Source organism: Cyrtonyx montezumae, unplaced genomic scaffold (assembly GCF_038088225.1).
Source record: "Cyrtonyx montezumae isolate F1298 unplaced genomic scaffold, pur_monq_1.0 scaffold_12, whole genome shotgun sequence".
Classification (NCBI taxonomy): Eukaryota; Metazoa; Chordata; class Aves; order Galliformes; family Odontophoridae; genus Cyrtonyx; species Cyrtonyx montezumae.
Window position 1 is genome coordinate 15,236,354 of NW_027071848.1, and position 16,369 is coordinate 15,252,722.

The window sequence follows — 16,369 nt, forward strand, 5'->3', positions numbered from 1 at the left end:
TGTAAAAAACTAATGATCCAAGCCCTTAGACTTAGCAGACTGATTTGCTCGTAGTCTTTAGGAGACAAACTGGAAAAAGAGAAAGCCTGAATAAGCATCTCCAGCTGTTAAGTACCATCTTAAATGTCCTACTGTTTAACTGCTTCAAAATGAAATGAAGTCAGATTACAAAGAAATAATGAAATTCTCACTCATCAGGGGGAGAAACCAGGAGTCTGGGACACCAGAGCTGGGAAGCAAAGCCCCCAGTTCCATCCTGGCCCTGGGCAGGCAGTGGCCTGAGGTATCACACCCACACTGGGGGTCTCACTTTCCTCCTTTACTCTCCTTCCTATCCCAAAACCTCCTGTGCAAGATGCTTCCCTGGAGGGCAGTGAAATCCTTGAACAACTTCCTCAAAATCTCCTCATAAACTCAGCCCACACACAGTACAACCACATCACTTCCACATAGCCCTTCATAGTGGCCAGATTTATTTGTTCATATAGGTGTCATATAGGCTATTAATAGCGAGGATGTACATAATACAGAGAAAATAGAGCTTGATATAAGGCCTAGTAAATGTTATGGTTCCAGTAGTACTTGAGTTTAGCACTCAGACAATCTTCTCTAAATTGCATATAGTTCATGTCCTATCACTAGTCCCATTCCCATGGCTGAATAAGAACAGAGTTTACTCCCAGGATGAAAAGAATGAGAAAATGACTACACTTGAGCTATTCTTTAAGAAAAAAAAGCAATTCCAGAAATATAAAGTTTCTACTGCCCTTTCTTTAGTGAGATGACAAAGACTTTGTCTACATAGCTCACTGGCAGAGCTTCCTGTCTTGAAAGCATCCGTGACATATCTGGTATCATGCCTATGCACATGGTCATGGCCAGGAATCTGGGCTGAGCTGGAAGGTGGGAAATGAGATCTGAAATGTGATGAAGATAAAAAACAGCCTCACAGTCTGCTTCTTAGTCATGACCTACTCTGAAGTTAAAGGGAATTCATTTCAGGGTAAAGACAAACAAGTCGGATTAAAATAAGGGAAGTGTGAGCTTCTCCTGTCCAGAGATGGACAGGTTTTGTCTCAACAGACTTTATCTACCTGGAAATCAGAGACTTATCCTGGAATAATCGTCTTCACCCCCTGTGTCAGTAATAGGGTATAGACACATCCAGAGTGGCTATTTTTTGCATCCAGTCTCATTTTGTTACTCCTATCTTGCCCCCCTCCCCCCCTCTCCACACATACACATTATCCTATCCCATCCCTTCCCATCCCATCCCATCCCGCGCCCTGCTGTGCCATGCTGTGCTGTGCCATGCCAATGCCGTACCATCCCCATACACCATTCATTCCATTGAAGCAGTGCTTGTCTCTTTTTATATTGTCTCTAAAGAGTGTCTAGACAAGTAGGTCACCAGCCCTCTACCTCTTCAGTCTTAGTTCACTTGTGCCTAATTGTGGGTAAGGTTGATATGGTTTTATGTGACTAGGAGGTATGTTATGGTACTGCTGTAGTCTGAGGACCATGCTGAATTGTCCTTTCAGACACATCCCATAGCTGTTATGCTACATGTGTTAATCCTGGAGTGAGCTGGAGTTTGGCAGGAGCTGAAAAGAGCACATTCAGTGTACTTACTATCCACCAAAGCTCACAGAGTTCACCTGCAAACTTACTGAAATACTCACGCACAGAAAAAAAAAAAGATCTGCCTCCAAGCTCGTCAGATGTACCTCAACAGTAGGACTGATTTTGTTAAAGGCAATATAAGTTCAATTTAAAGATCAATTTGTTTGGATTTTGATGCTTGAGAATCTGATTAATTTTAAGTCAGTGAGTGTTCTGTTTTTAGTAGACAGTTTACAGATATGACTTGCATGCTAACAAGCTCTACTTAGCTTCTCTTTCAAAAATTTGTTGGCTTTAAACTTCTTCTACTTAAAGAGGTCAGGAGTTAATTGCCTCAGGACCTGTTCAACAGGCACATGATACTGCTGCCATGTTGGTCTGTAAAAAGACTCATAAAACTTTGGGTACAACCTGCTCCCAGTATGGCCATGACACTCAAGACAACATGGAGCTAGAGCAACTGGAGGTTGTCCGAAGTCCTAAAAAGTAAGGGAGGTGAGTTAATTCAATCTAGCACAAACTTTTTAAAAGCTACAGGTCTGGTTTAAGCCAGTGATCTAGACTGCTCCGTGGAAAGAAGCTGGGGTGGGATGAACCCATCACATATGCCCAGGCCACTTGTTTGGATGAGGTACCTAACTTCTGATGTCTGACTGGGATCTTCCCAACAAGGCAGGAAAGAATCTATTCTGGGCTGATACTCAGAGGCTTTATCTGCAAGTCAAGTGAAGCTGAATGTAATTACTGACACAGATGTTTGACAGGATATTAACTGAGTGTCAAGGCAGCTTGCAGGTAAGGAACTTCTTTTGCTCTGTGTTTGAAAAAGGATGCAACTCCCATCCATCAGCTGAAGGGTTAAAAGACCAGCTCTTGGGGAGACAAGGACAGTGGAGTTGCCAAGAAGCTTAAGAACATGGAAAGAGCAGATTACCCGTTGTCACCTTTCAGCCACTCCTTTTTCCCACTGCTGACGTGAAGTAGCATTTGTCTGAAGATGAGGATTAATGTAATGACTGCTTTTATTCCTCAGTACTTTCTCTGATGAAATTTGATCACTCTTCTCCACATTCCTATTCTTCACCTACTCTGGGAGGCAAACACATATCAATTGAATTTTCACCAATTTTTCTCTTATTAAATACTGTCAATTATGGTCTGGTTCTGGGTGTAACAAAGGATTACTCACACCTAATCTTATCAACATTGTTTTTGTAAGCATCTGCACTGCTTTCCTTTGTTTGTAGATATGGACTGCCCAAGGCAATACAGATAATATATAAAATGTCTTTTGTTCTGGAAGAATAAGAATCACAACATAGAATTTTACTGTATGCAACAGTAAAATGTAGTATTAATGTAGGACTTGATGGTAGTGAAGATGTTACCTGAAATATTTGCCAGGAATGGATGGCGTATTTACAGATCTTGGTCTCAGTTGCCCAGGTCTGGTCACAGTAGGGTGGTGAGACTGTTTTGCAGGTGTCCTTTGGCAAGTGAACATTCTGGTAGGGTGACTTGTGCATTATCTTGGATTAACCTTGACGTAGGTCAAATTCCATCCAGAAGGTCAAATTCAGCTTGGAAGAGGTACTGGCTCCCCCAATTCAGACATAACCTACAGTAATCATTGAAATGTCTTTTTTTTTGCTGTCAGTCTTATATATGGCTTTGGGAAATGATGAAGAATGTTCCTAACAGATTATGTATTACAGAAGGCAGTCATGATTCCCACACAGGCTCTCATCCAGTTCTGTATTTTAGTGCCTCTTAGCAGAAGTTTTTTTTTCTGGTCTTTGGTTAAAAGTACTTTTAGAAAGTATCAGTTGCCTCAAAGATATCACTGAAGTCAAAACTGCAATGCAAACATCAGATTAATCATATAATCATAGAATTGTATGGTTTTGAAGGAACCTTAAAGATTAGCTGGTTTCAGTGTCCTTTGCCATGGGCAGGGGAACTTCCCACTGGACAAGGTTGCTAGTCTGGCCTTGACCACCTCCAGGGGTGGAGCATTGACCCCTCTGGGCAACCTGTTCCAGTGCCTCTACACTCTATGAATAAAAATTTTCCTTCTTATATCTAGTATAAACCCACCATTATTTCATTTAAAACTATTAGTTCTTGTCCTATCTGTCTTCACAGGGCAGCTGCTCCAGCTTTCTTATCATCCTTGTGACCTCCTCTGGACCCACTCCAGCAGATGCATGTTCTTTTAATGGGAATCAAAATCAGAATAACACAATTGTAGGGTTTGGAAGGGAACTCCAGAGACCATGGAGTCCAACCCCCTGCCACAGCAGCTCCCTAGCCCAGGTTGCACAGGTAGGCGTCCAGGCGGGTCTGGAACGTCTCCAGAGAAGGAGACTCCACCATCTCTCTGTGCAGCTGTGCCACTGCTCCGTCACTGCACTGGGAAGAAGTTCCCACACACATTTGTGCAGAACTTCCTATGCTTCAGTTTGTGGCCATTTCCCCTCATCTTATCACCACACACTGCTGAAAAGAGTACAGCCTCATCCCTTTGCCACCTGCTCCTTAGATATTTATAGACACGGATCACATCGCCTCTGAGTTTTCTTTTTTCAAGGCTGAATAGACCCAGGTCTCTCAGCCTTACCTCATAAGGGAGGCGATCCATGCCCTTTATCATCTTTGTAGCCCTCTGCTGGACTCTTTCAAGGAGATCCCTGTCTTTTTTGTACCAGGGTGCCCAGAACTGGACACAATACTCCAGGTGAGGCCTCACCAGGGCAGAGTACATGGAGCAGGAGAGTACTTGTAAGAGTGCAGTAGACTCGGAGAAAGATAAAGATGAGGAAGTAAGTTTTCCTCAGTATTTTAGTCTGAAGACCCTCAATGGAGTGACTGGAATCAGTGGCTTGAAGATAAACATATTTTGGAAGTGTTTTGTTGTGCATGTTCAAGATTGAGGAACTCACATTTGCTGAGCATTTTTATGAGCCAGAGAGATCTATAGCTGTGAGAACCACAATGTCTTGCATGTAGTTGCTTCTTTTCCCAAAATTTTAGTCAGAAATTGAAACAACAGAAAAATATGACACTCCATACAATCATCTGTGTTAAGAGTGGATAGAACTCACTCCACCAAATGCTGAAATGCCTACAATCATCCTAATTAAAACAAAGTTCAAATTCATTCAGTTTAGCTGCTTACATACATAAAAAGCTGTTAATCATGAGAAAACATATTTTCCAATTACAATATAATGATTTCTTTTTTTATACAAACAAAAAAATCAAGAAAATGCTTCAGAACATCATTAATAATGACATTCAGTGTTATCTTCAGTTAACAGATCAGTTAACAGGATTGAGTTCAGAAGATCTTATACTTGTCCTACTGTGTTAAGTATCACTTTTGCTATTCAGAGATGAACTAATGAACATCCTGCTAATTGTACTAGAGGTGTTCAGAAGCTAGAGACATAATCTGTTATGAAAATTTCAGAAGTGGCCTGATGGAAACAACTGCCACCCCATTATACAGAATAACAGCCTGCTATGCAAATGAGAGCAGCAGAAAGGAGGAGATTCTGTCCAAACATTTTATTTTTACAGTGCTATAATAATGAGTCAGTGCAAGAATGACTGTGGTTGAGAATGGAGTTAGCATGAGGCACGAAGTCAGGCCAGGAATGCACCAAAGTACATCCCTGGAGCCTGTTCACAGCAGCAGCTGCTCGGCGTGTGCTGGAGAATTCCCAGCTTTATCCACGACTGCAGCTCGGGATCGAAGGACCCTTTTTAGCTCACATTTGTATCACTTTGCTTTTAGTGCCTGGCAGCAACATCAGAAACACCTGAACCTTACATTACGTGAGAGTGTGAAATGCAAGATGCATATGGTGCACAGTGGCAGAAGAAATAAAGCCAGTGCTTGCATTTAGCAGGGAACTCAGTTTTCTTCCTGTAGTATTGTAGAAAATTTGGTATTTTGCAATGGGTATGAAAGGACAGCGCCTGGGGAAAAGTGGAGAAGTGAAAGATGCAAAAAAAATGCAGTGGGATTGAGAAAAATGTACGTATAGTGTTAGCAGGAGATCCAGAGCTGCAGTATTACCTTGGATGCTGATAGCATGCCTGCTGGGGCATTGCTTTGATAGCCATGGTTACAGCAGGAGAGAAATTTCAGAAACGAGGTGGGGGAGGCTAGAGAGGAAGAACGTGTAGCCCTTTGGGACTGGGAAGGAGATATAGAGCTGTGGAAGCACAAAGATAGACACTAGAAAAGAAAAAAACAACATGCATTAATATTAAAAAGATCAATGGGGAGTCAAGCCCATAACCACTGAACTGGGAGACATGACCAAGTAGAAGCAGAATGTTAATTTTTTTTTTTTTTACTTCCCTGTAAGCATCTTAAATGAACTGGTGTAACCCAGCTATCACAGTTTTCTCTAAGGTCTCTCAATGCTGCTGCTCTCTCTCTGCAGAGCTGTTCCCTGATGTCAGCCTGATGGGTGTGGTGTGGAGCAGAATTTGCCCTTCTGACCTTCATATGTTCCAGAAATAATTTAGGAAATGTGAAAGTTTTGCTTTTTCCTCAGCTCTGTGGTGGTTTGTAATAGAAGCCAATGCATAGCAGGAACAAAAGGAAGCTGTCATGTTGATAACTCTGCACTGAATGCAAGTGTAAATGCTCTCTGGCCACAAAAAGTTTAATTTCAGTGTCATTCATCTTCTGAATGTGCTCAGATTTTACTTTGACCCTTTTGTACATGATTGTTTTTGCAGTTTGGACAGGTGAAACCGGCAAGTATGCAATTTGTGTAAACGAAGCAGTCTGTTAAGTGAATAAAGCTTTGCAGTGTACTGGCTGCAGCTCCGGTTTCCACTCCAGCAGCTCCAGCACTGGGACATGTGGATGAGTTCTTTATTTTGAAAGCAAGTTCCTTAAGAACAAGAAAGTGATTTTTGAAAGGTGTGGATATGGATGAGTGATGAGCTTTCTAAAAAAATACTTCCACAAACAAAAAACAACCCAATGACCCAAAACCTCAGCAGCAAAAGAAAGCAACCTGTGAGTGAACTTAGAGGCTCTTTTATTCCTTTTTTTAACAGCAAGCTGATGTGTGTTTCACAATGGAGACCGACCCATAGAGGAGAATGGTGACCAGACTATTTTGCTGTGTCTCAGTATTAAAGAAACAAACAAACTGAAAAATTTACCTGCAAGATAACCCGAAGAAAACCATGATGTCGTGATCCAAAGGAATCATAGACCCAAATGAATCAGTATAGGTAGACAAATTTGTACCTACTGCAGGTTTAAATCTTGATTTGTTTTCAAGAGCTTTGTCTCTTAGTGCCACTGTTAAACATTTTGATTTTCTCTGTGATATGGCATAGTCACAGATAAATATTTTTACCTTAAGGTAGAGAAACAACTCAAAGAAGATGTGAGAGAGAGCACAAGAATAGAAGTGTAACATCATAGAATCATAGAGTGACTTAGGTTGGAAGACACCTCGAAGATCACCTAGTTCCAATTCCCCTGGCATGTTCACGGCCACCATACACCAGACCAGGCTGACCAGAGCCGCATCCAATCTGGACTTGAAGACCTCCAGTGATGGGACATCCACAGTTCCTCTGGGCAGCCTGAGCCAGTGCCTCACCACTCTCCAAGTAAAGAATTTCCTCATGGCATCCAATACAAATCTCTCCTCTTTTAGTTTAAAGCCATTTCCCCTTGTCCTACCATTATCAGACTGTGTAAAAAGTCACAGAAACGCACAGAATCACAGAATCGTAGGGGTTGGAAGGGACCTCTAGAGATCATCGAGTCCAACTTCCCTGCCAAAACAGGTTCCCTACACCAGGTAGATTGATTCCTCTCCTGCTTGTAAGTTCACTTCAAGTACTTTAAGGACACAATGAAGTCTTCCCAGAGCCTTCTCCATACTGAAAAAGCCCAACTCCCTCAACCTTTCTTCATAGAGGTGCTCCAGCCCTCTGGTTATCCTCATGGCCTTCCTCTGGACCCTCTCCAACAGCTCCATGTCCTTCCTGTTCTGGGGACCCCAGTCCTGTGTGCAGTACTCCAGACTGGGCCTTACAAGAGCAGGAGCAGAAGGAGCAACCGCCTCCCTCACCATACGGGCAGATGTCTCTGCCTTTATCATTGAACTTTCTCATGTAACTGAGAGCTGATCTTGGTTTGGTCAGGTATCTCTAGAGCTTTTTCTGATATGGTAGCAGTGATGGTTGTGCTGGTCGTATCACCAGCACAGGCAGGGAGGAGGTTTGTCCTGCGGGTAGTCCTTGCCAGTCCTGACGTGCCCTGCAGCAGAGGCGATAAGCTCAGCTCTAATGTACTAGACAGTGTAATGGCCTGAATATTTTTGTCTGAGAGAAAACAAACAAATATTCTAGAACTATTAGCCAAATAAGCGAATATCATCCCACATAGGATTTCTAAGGAATTCTAGCTATTCTAGTGATAAAGATAACATTAGTTGGAGCACTACCAGCTAAAGCAAGCCCAGTTCCTAGTGGGGAGAAGGACTTATGTAATCTCAGTGGTGATAAGGACAAGCTGGAAAATGGGAAAAAGAGAATCTGCACAACAGGATAAATTCAACTCCCATCTAAGGGGCTCCTTTGTTACATCCACTCTTAAAGGAAAGTATGTTAAAAGCAGTTATTGCTCTACTAATAGATCATTAAAGTGGCCTGGAAGGAGGTAAAACTTTTGGTTTGCAACTACTTTTGCTTTCCTTGAAGATGAAGAAAACTTCGAAGAGGTAACACATAACTTTGGTTCAGTTGCCTGTACATAGATCTGTAGAATCATTAAGGTTAGAAAAGTCGGCTAAGATCATCAAATCCAACTGTTGTGCTATTACCACCATACCCTACTAAACTGGATATAGTTTAGTGGGTATGGTGGTGCCATATTAGTGCCACATCCACATGTTTCTTGAACACCTCAAGAGATGATGACTCCACTATCACCCTGGGCAGCCTGTCCCAACGCATCATCACTCTTCCTGAGAAGAAATTTTTCCTAATATCCAAACATACAAACAGAAGAAAATACTCTTCAAGAGCTTTATGATCTTCTATGTTTTCAAGGCTCCTGGATTTTCAGGGAAGTAAGAGTAGGGAGCTGAATGGACTGAAGGGAAATAAAGTGCAACTTCACAAGTAGATTTTCGAAGTGTGAAGAAGTACTTTAATCCATGCAGCCATTGTTGTGATGACCAAAGGATGCTTTAATCAGAAAAAGGATAGCCCTGTGAAATCTTCAGACAGAATGGTACACATGGACTGATACCTACTATAGTTCATGTAGACCAGAATCTAACCTCTCAGTTGCTAGGTTGAAGTCTAACCATACTGAGGTTTTGAGAAAAGGACATTTTAATCACAAATTGCTCTGCTGATGTGGTTTATAGCGTGGTCTCAAAAAGGCACTCATCACAACTAGTTTGGCACAGCAGTGTTATGTTGCAGTATTGTATTATGGGACCAACGGCTGATGAGTGGAGAGGAAGAAGAAGCCATATAATGGATTTGCTTCAGTTGTGGGAACTGCTTTCTGCAGTTCAAGGACTGCTAATTATAGAAACCCATTGCTTCTGAGGAAATCTTGAATAGCAGGAGAAGGTGAATATATCATGGTTGTTTGCATTTCTAATTACACAACAATCTAATGTCACCACCTGATGGAATAAGACAGCAGATTGATGTATTTAAAAAAGAGGTGAACTAAAAATTTAGTGGAATTATTTGTAAAGGCTCTACCCTAGTTTCTTATCTTTTTCCTCAAGTATTTACTCCTGGGCACTGCTGGAAGACCAAGCTACTGCAGTTGTTCTTAAGATCTTAGGAAGCAGCATGAAAGATAAGTAGCTAATGAGTTATCAGGTGGCAGCTCTTTCTGTCAGAGTGGAAATGGAGGCAGTGTACAACTATAGTCTGGAAAGGTAAGCCAGTGTGAGAGGTGTACTGCAGTGCACAATGATGCAGATTTCCATATGGATCCTTATGAACTTTAAATGTTAGAAACTGAAGCATGAGAAAAACTATAAAAGTGGTCTAATTGTGGTGTCATGAATAAAATGTCACAAATGTTTTCTTTCAAGAAGTAGACCCTAGAGCAGCAGTGAGTCCAGCAGTCACTACTCATTTCAGACTCAAGTATGAAAAGGAGACACAGGAAGAAGTGTTCAAATTAGTTCAGTACAGTTAAGCTTCCATTTGCTGGCAGTTTAAAGGTATTATGCTCATCTTTGCACATTCCTTACGTTGGCTGCTGACTTTTCTCGCTTCCTATTTTGTTAGGCTGCATAAGGTCACCCAGAATCATCTACATGTGTCCAAATGATGGCATGATATTTATTTACTGTCAGTTATTTCTTGCCAACATAGAAAATAGCTGCAGACTTAAAATAGGTCCTTGCATTATTCCCCTTGGTCTCTTCAAACTCAAGCTGGAGCCATTAATAGAGCCAAATTGAAGTGCATGTGACTGATAAAACTGAACACACACAACAGAAGTTGAATGATACTCAGAGCCTGTAGTTTTAATGACAAAACAAACCAATAAATCACTTCAAATGATTCATATAAACATGTAATAAGAACATCTATTTATTTGTCCAAACCTTGAGAAAAGTCGTTTGTTACTTTGAACAGAGCAGTAGTTGCTGAGTGCTTTGCTGTGCCTTCACATTATGATGTATGAACCAGATTCAATGGGAATGCACTGGATGTTGTAAATGTGTTTCCTGGATTTTGACTCTCAATTGGCATCCTAGTCTGCATGCAAGGATATTCTGATCATTAAATGTGTTTATCTCTTTAGAGGCTTAAGGGAATCTCAGTACACTTGGTACCCCTGGTTGCTGGGAAGGAGCTCTGTCCTCTGGACATCAGTTCTCATGGCAGAGACAAGGTGTAATCAACACTTCTGTGTCCAGGAGTTCCATAGCAGTTAGCACCCTTTCTTTTTTCCACCTGTTTTCAGTCATTATGAAATGATTGAAGCTTTGCCAGGTGATGAACTTCTGTTGTTCATAATAATAGATAAAAAAGAAAATGAGCGGGGAAGGGAGAGGAGGGCACCAGACTTCTTTATTTTATGGCATGATATTTAGCCAGAACAGAACATTGGGCAGAATGAACAAACAGACAAAACAATCCCTGCCTCATCTAATAGCGATAGGCACATCACATGTAGAAAAAGCACTTCATGTAAGCCCCTTATTGAGGTATTATTTTGGGAGTTTCTGTAAACTAATACAAAACAGAAATCCAATGGAGTTCAGAAACGAAGTGCTACCTGTTCAGAAAAGGACACCTGCACTGTGGCAAGCAATGTGGAAGATTTTCTTTGAGGAGTTTAGAGACTGACTTCTCCTTCCCAAGGAATCTTTACTGTTAAAAAGAGCTCTTTGGTGGATGACAGGCATTAAACAAGATGTAATATCTCTCTGCTTTTGGCTTCTGGCTGGAACTTCGCTGGACAGCAGCAAGGCTGACAGCTCCCACGGAGGTCCTTATTCCTGACCACACTGTGCTTTCACCAAGCAGGGCCACACGGGCTGCAGGACGGCATCCCATGACACGGAGCCCTCCAGCATGCTCAGCAGAGGAGAAGTGATGTTTTAAGGATGCATTTGGCATTCCTTTCAGTATGTAAAGGGGTGATATAAGAAAGAAGGGGACTGACTATTTAGCAGGGTCTGTTATGATAGGACAAAGGGAAATGGTTTCAAAGTAGAAGCAGAGGGATTTAGATTGGATATAAGGAAGAGACTTTTTACAATAAGAGTAATGAGGCACTGGCGCAGGTTGCCCAAAGAGGTGCTGGATGTCCTGTCCATGGAGTCACTCAAGGTCAGGCTGGATAGGGCTCTGAGAATCTGATCAAGCTGTAGGTGACCCTGTTCATGGCAGGAAACTTGGACTAGATGATCTTTAAAAGACCCTTCCAACTCAAACTATTCTATGGTTATATGATTCATATGGGTGGGTGAGGCACAGAAAACCAGACTACCAACAAAGGCAGCCTCAGAAAGTGCTTTTCCTATCATTTTTCTGTGCATATTATTGCTGCAGTCTACCAAGTCATGGTCTCCTTGTCACTGCAGATAGAGAAAGCATTTAGTAATTTCTATGAATGTAGTCAGTGATGTTTGCTTGATGGTTGCTCTTAAATTTCTTTGATATTTACCCTTGGTACTGGTGATATTTTATAAAAGATGGGTTGCACATGTGTCAAAACACACATAAATGTAAATTTTCTCTTTGCATTCACTAATGTAGAGGGATTTGTGTTTCTTGAGGATATGTCCAGCAGCTTATTCTAGCAGAAGAAATTACTGTGACCCTCTGAATTGCTCTGTGCTGAAGGATAAAGAGGACAGTACATCACAGTGTGACAGAAAAAGTGCAGTTGGCTCTTCAAGTCTGAGCCTGTTTTTTTTTTTTTTTAAACTTGACTATTTCTGTTGCATTTTATTCTTGACAACATCCCTGAAGTATTTATGAAGAAAATTCTTCGCACATGATTACTAACTCTTAAAAAGAGACTCCATCTCAAGAGACCTTTACATGGTTCACCACAAAGGCAAGGTAGAAATTTTATTCAGAAATCAAGAAAAAAGACTTGAAAGGTAAACCTAAAAAGAAAGGAAAAAGCAAACTATTCATAAATGCTTTACATGGATATACTGAATTCACATTTTATTTGTACCATGATGCACAGTATTGAATAGTGCAGCGGAGCTCCAGGCATTTTTTAAATTTTTTATGTTTCCTTGCACCCCAGAAGTGGTTGCTTTTTGAAAACAGGTACTTCAGGGTTCTCTAAGGTAGGCAACTCCTAGCCTTTTATCATGCCCTCCTTTGTTTTCACACTGGCAACTCTTATTCCTAGACATGGAAGTGCTAGGTGACTTTATTCTCTTTTGCATGAACCAGTAACTAAGCTGCTCCAAATTCCAAACTCATCCTCCACTCCACTGTGTACCTCTATGCTCTTCATAGAGGTACACAGTGGAATGTTCACAAAATCTAAGGTCTTAGAGGCAGGGGCAGCAAGAGGCTCTGTCCTGATGTTCACAGCTTAGCCTCAGGCTTCACCTTCCAGCCTCCCAGAGTCTCCTACAAAAACAGGAAAGGATGCTGTGATACATCCAAACAGGAGCTCACTTACCTCTCTACTGGCACTCTGACACATGAATGTGGCTAAAGAGGAACCTGCTAAGTTGCTCTGACTCGACAGAGTAGCTGTGAAATAGCAGATGCTCTTAGAAGCATCTAGCAGAGACTCACTAGATTTCAATATGAATGGACAGGGCCATCTCCTTCAGAAAACACAGCTGATGATTCTATAAAGCTCAGCCAAGATGACCAAATTCAGTTGTTACCTATTCACTTTGCACTGGCAAACACAGAAAATTCTGCATTTTCTTTGTAAATGGAACTCCAACAAAAATGGTGTGTTTGTTAGAAGTTGTAACATTAAACCCTGGATCAAATACACAGCACTCCTGTCGGTTCCATACAGCTCTTTGTAGATGTCCCTGATGAGTTTAGATAAATTTAATAAATTCTGAATTCTATCCAGTGACTCTTGGTGGGAAGTGTATATGACTCCTGCTCAGAGTTACAGAGGAAGGGGAGTTTAGGAAAGGAAAGCGGGTGTTAATTGGGAGTCAGCTGGTTAACAGCAGGGAAGAATCTGCCCTTGCAGACACTTGCTGTTCCCTTATTTCACATCCTTTGCAGGCTAAAGGCAGAGTGGGAAATGAGTAACTGTACTTACTGCTAAGATAAATGAAGAAAAATGGATGCTTCCCAACAGGCCTCAGTGCAGTTATCTCTATTGTGAATTGAAGAGCGAGGAAATGGCAGGGTAAGTCTATATCTGAGGGCTCTCTCGCTGGTTCCACACTTTCCATCATTTTCTGTTGCAGAGCTCATGCCTTTTCTACACTCTGATATAAATTCAGATCACTAGTGTTGTGGCTTTCAAGTTAATAGCAAGTTGTAAAACACAAGAGGAAATTAATTTTATGTTCAATTTACCTATGCCAACATGCAGCTGACTCGAAGGAAAACATAAAATAAGATGACAGTGATTAATATAATGAATCGCTCAATTTATGTATTTTCTGAAGTGAGATTTGAACATGCAGGCTAAATCTCTTCATCAGTTCTCACAGAATTCACCTTTATCCAATTTTGGCTGGTGTAATTGAGGGCAGAATTTGCTCACCATGTTTAAAATAGAGTCAGAAATTACTCATAGCCAAAGCACTTCTTCACTACTATTCGTGCTGACTGCCTTAACAGTGTTGTTGCAGTTGTTTCTTTTTTTCTATGGTAGCAAATAAACAAATTAACATCAATATTATTTGGAAGGATGTTCTATTTAAAGGTGTTGAGACCTTAGGGAGGAAAATACCAAGTGCTGTGTGAAGATCTGACTCCTGCAGGTTTTGTGTCTCTGTGATTTAAGCAACCTCTTCAAATTACTCTCTAGGCTTCCAAACCAATTTTGTTGAACCTTTAGTTAAAGATCACTTCTAGCATTTTTATTAATCGCCTGGGTGGTCATATAAGCCAGTGTGCTTTATATACATATGTCATATAATAACTCTACAGCGACTGTAAAACTGTTCACATTTTATTATACAGTGACATATAGGCAGGAGAGAAGATGTTATGGCTGCAGGCAAAGAATATTTCTTGTAGCCTGGAGCAGTGAATGAAACTGATACTCAGGTTTTAGAAAGAAAACCCCATCACTGGAGACAAAATTACAGTGTGGTGCCGCTTTTCCTTCCCACTAGTGTTTCTGCAGGGAGATCTGCTATGCAGACTGCAATTCCAGCCCATTGGAACTAAAATTAGTTGTCCAGTACTCCTAGCTCACTCTACATCAAACAAGCATGGGGACGGGTGTTGGGGCCCTATGACAAGGCCCCTCACCATCAGCAAGCGGCTCTGAGGGGCTGGCTCCCTTGTAGGAGAAAACATCCAGAAGGAATGGTGCTCTTCTGAGTGCACTGAGGGCGAAGGGCACCTGGAGGGTCCGTGTGTCTGTCTGTGTCTCCCTCTGATGCTGGCACTGCTGCTTCAGGAGCAAATTATTGGGTGCGCTCAGTGCAGCTGGCCCTTGCCTGATGTCAGCCTGCATGTGCTGGCTATAGATGGGCGAGGTAAAAACAGCCCCTGCTTTCCTGTTTATGCACGCCAGTTTCCTCTGAGAAGTTCCTGAATAAAAACAGCTGGGCTTGACAAAATAGCCTTTCTATTTATTGCATTGGGAACAAGAATGGTGATGGTGGAAAGGGGTTGGGTTGACTCAAATCACCTGCTCACGGCTGCGGGTGGTGTGACAGAAGGTGGCCTCACAGAGGATGGCTACTGGTCACCCTGGCTCCTGAGTCATTCTCCCCAAATTTATCCCCTCTTGATAGTAGATTGGGAAAGAGCAAAATGTCGTTTTACTGGCTTAGTGGCATCACAGGCTCCTTTCTCCTCAGCGAATTCTTTCCAGCACTTCACAGTCCATCCGTTAAACTGAATTTTTTCTTTTTCTCAAGAAAAGACAACTAAAGAAGACAGATAAAGAAAAAGTATTTTCAAATATGACTTGAGATACATTTCATAGAATCACAGAATCATAGTATTATTTGGGTTGGAAGAGAGCATTAAGATCATATAGTTCCAACCCCTCTGCTGTGGGTTCCTAAGATTTCTATAGATAGGAAGGATATTAAGTCTTGTATCTTAACACTCTTTGGGCTCCTGGGTGTGACTACTGCTCTTCCATACTGCACTATGGGAAACATTACCTAAAATATCCTTAGAGCTACAGACGCAGGATAAATGAGGTCACAAGGGACCTTGGAGGTCATCCAGACAAAACTCCTGCTCAAAGATTAAAGCTAGATCCAGTAGCTCAGAACCTTGCCTTGATATATTTTGAATACATGAAGGGGTGGAGATACCACCGCCCCTCTGAACCTCATGGAGCCCCTTGAGTCCTCATGGCCTGTGGCCATGGGAAACAATATTGAAAGCCCAGGTAAAGCTTGGGTAAATGTCATTTTCTGCTCTCCATTTGTTCATAGAATCAAGTATCTTATTACAGAGGGCAATTAGGTTGGTGAGCACAGCTTGCTCCTTGTGAATCTGTTCTGGTTGTTGCAGTCACCACTTTCTGCTTCCTGAAAATGGCTTTTGTAAGGACTTGCCGCATATTCTTTACAGGGTCTACAGGGATGATGACCTTTTTGTAGTTCCCTCCCTACACCATTTTTTTAAAGTTAGGTTTGCCTGATTGTCATGTTCTTCTTATATTGAACTATTAATTTTAGTAGTGTGGATTAAGATGTAAATAAGAGGGCTCTTATGGGATCAATTAGCTACTCTTTAGAGCTTCTCTCTTTACCTAAATAATAGCATTTTTGTATGCATTCGGCAAGATACAACCATATCTAGGAGACAAAGAATATTCTGCTTCTTACCTTATTGGAGGTGAGACAACATCAGAGGAGTGGTAAAAATTGTGAAGAATAATAGTCTAAGACAAACTCCATGAGAATACCTGAAAGTCAGATTACCATTACTTAAACCTGTACATCCCAAATGAGGAGTCTAACCATTTAATTAGTTAAATCTGTGTTTAGGTTTAAAAGTTTGTGTAGTGTACTTGATTTAAAATTAAACCCTTACTAAGGAATTTTGTTGGATCAAG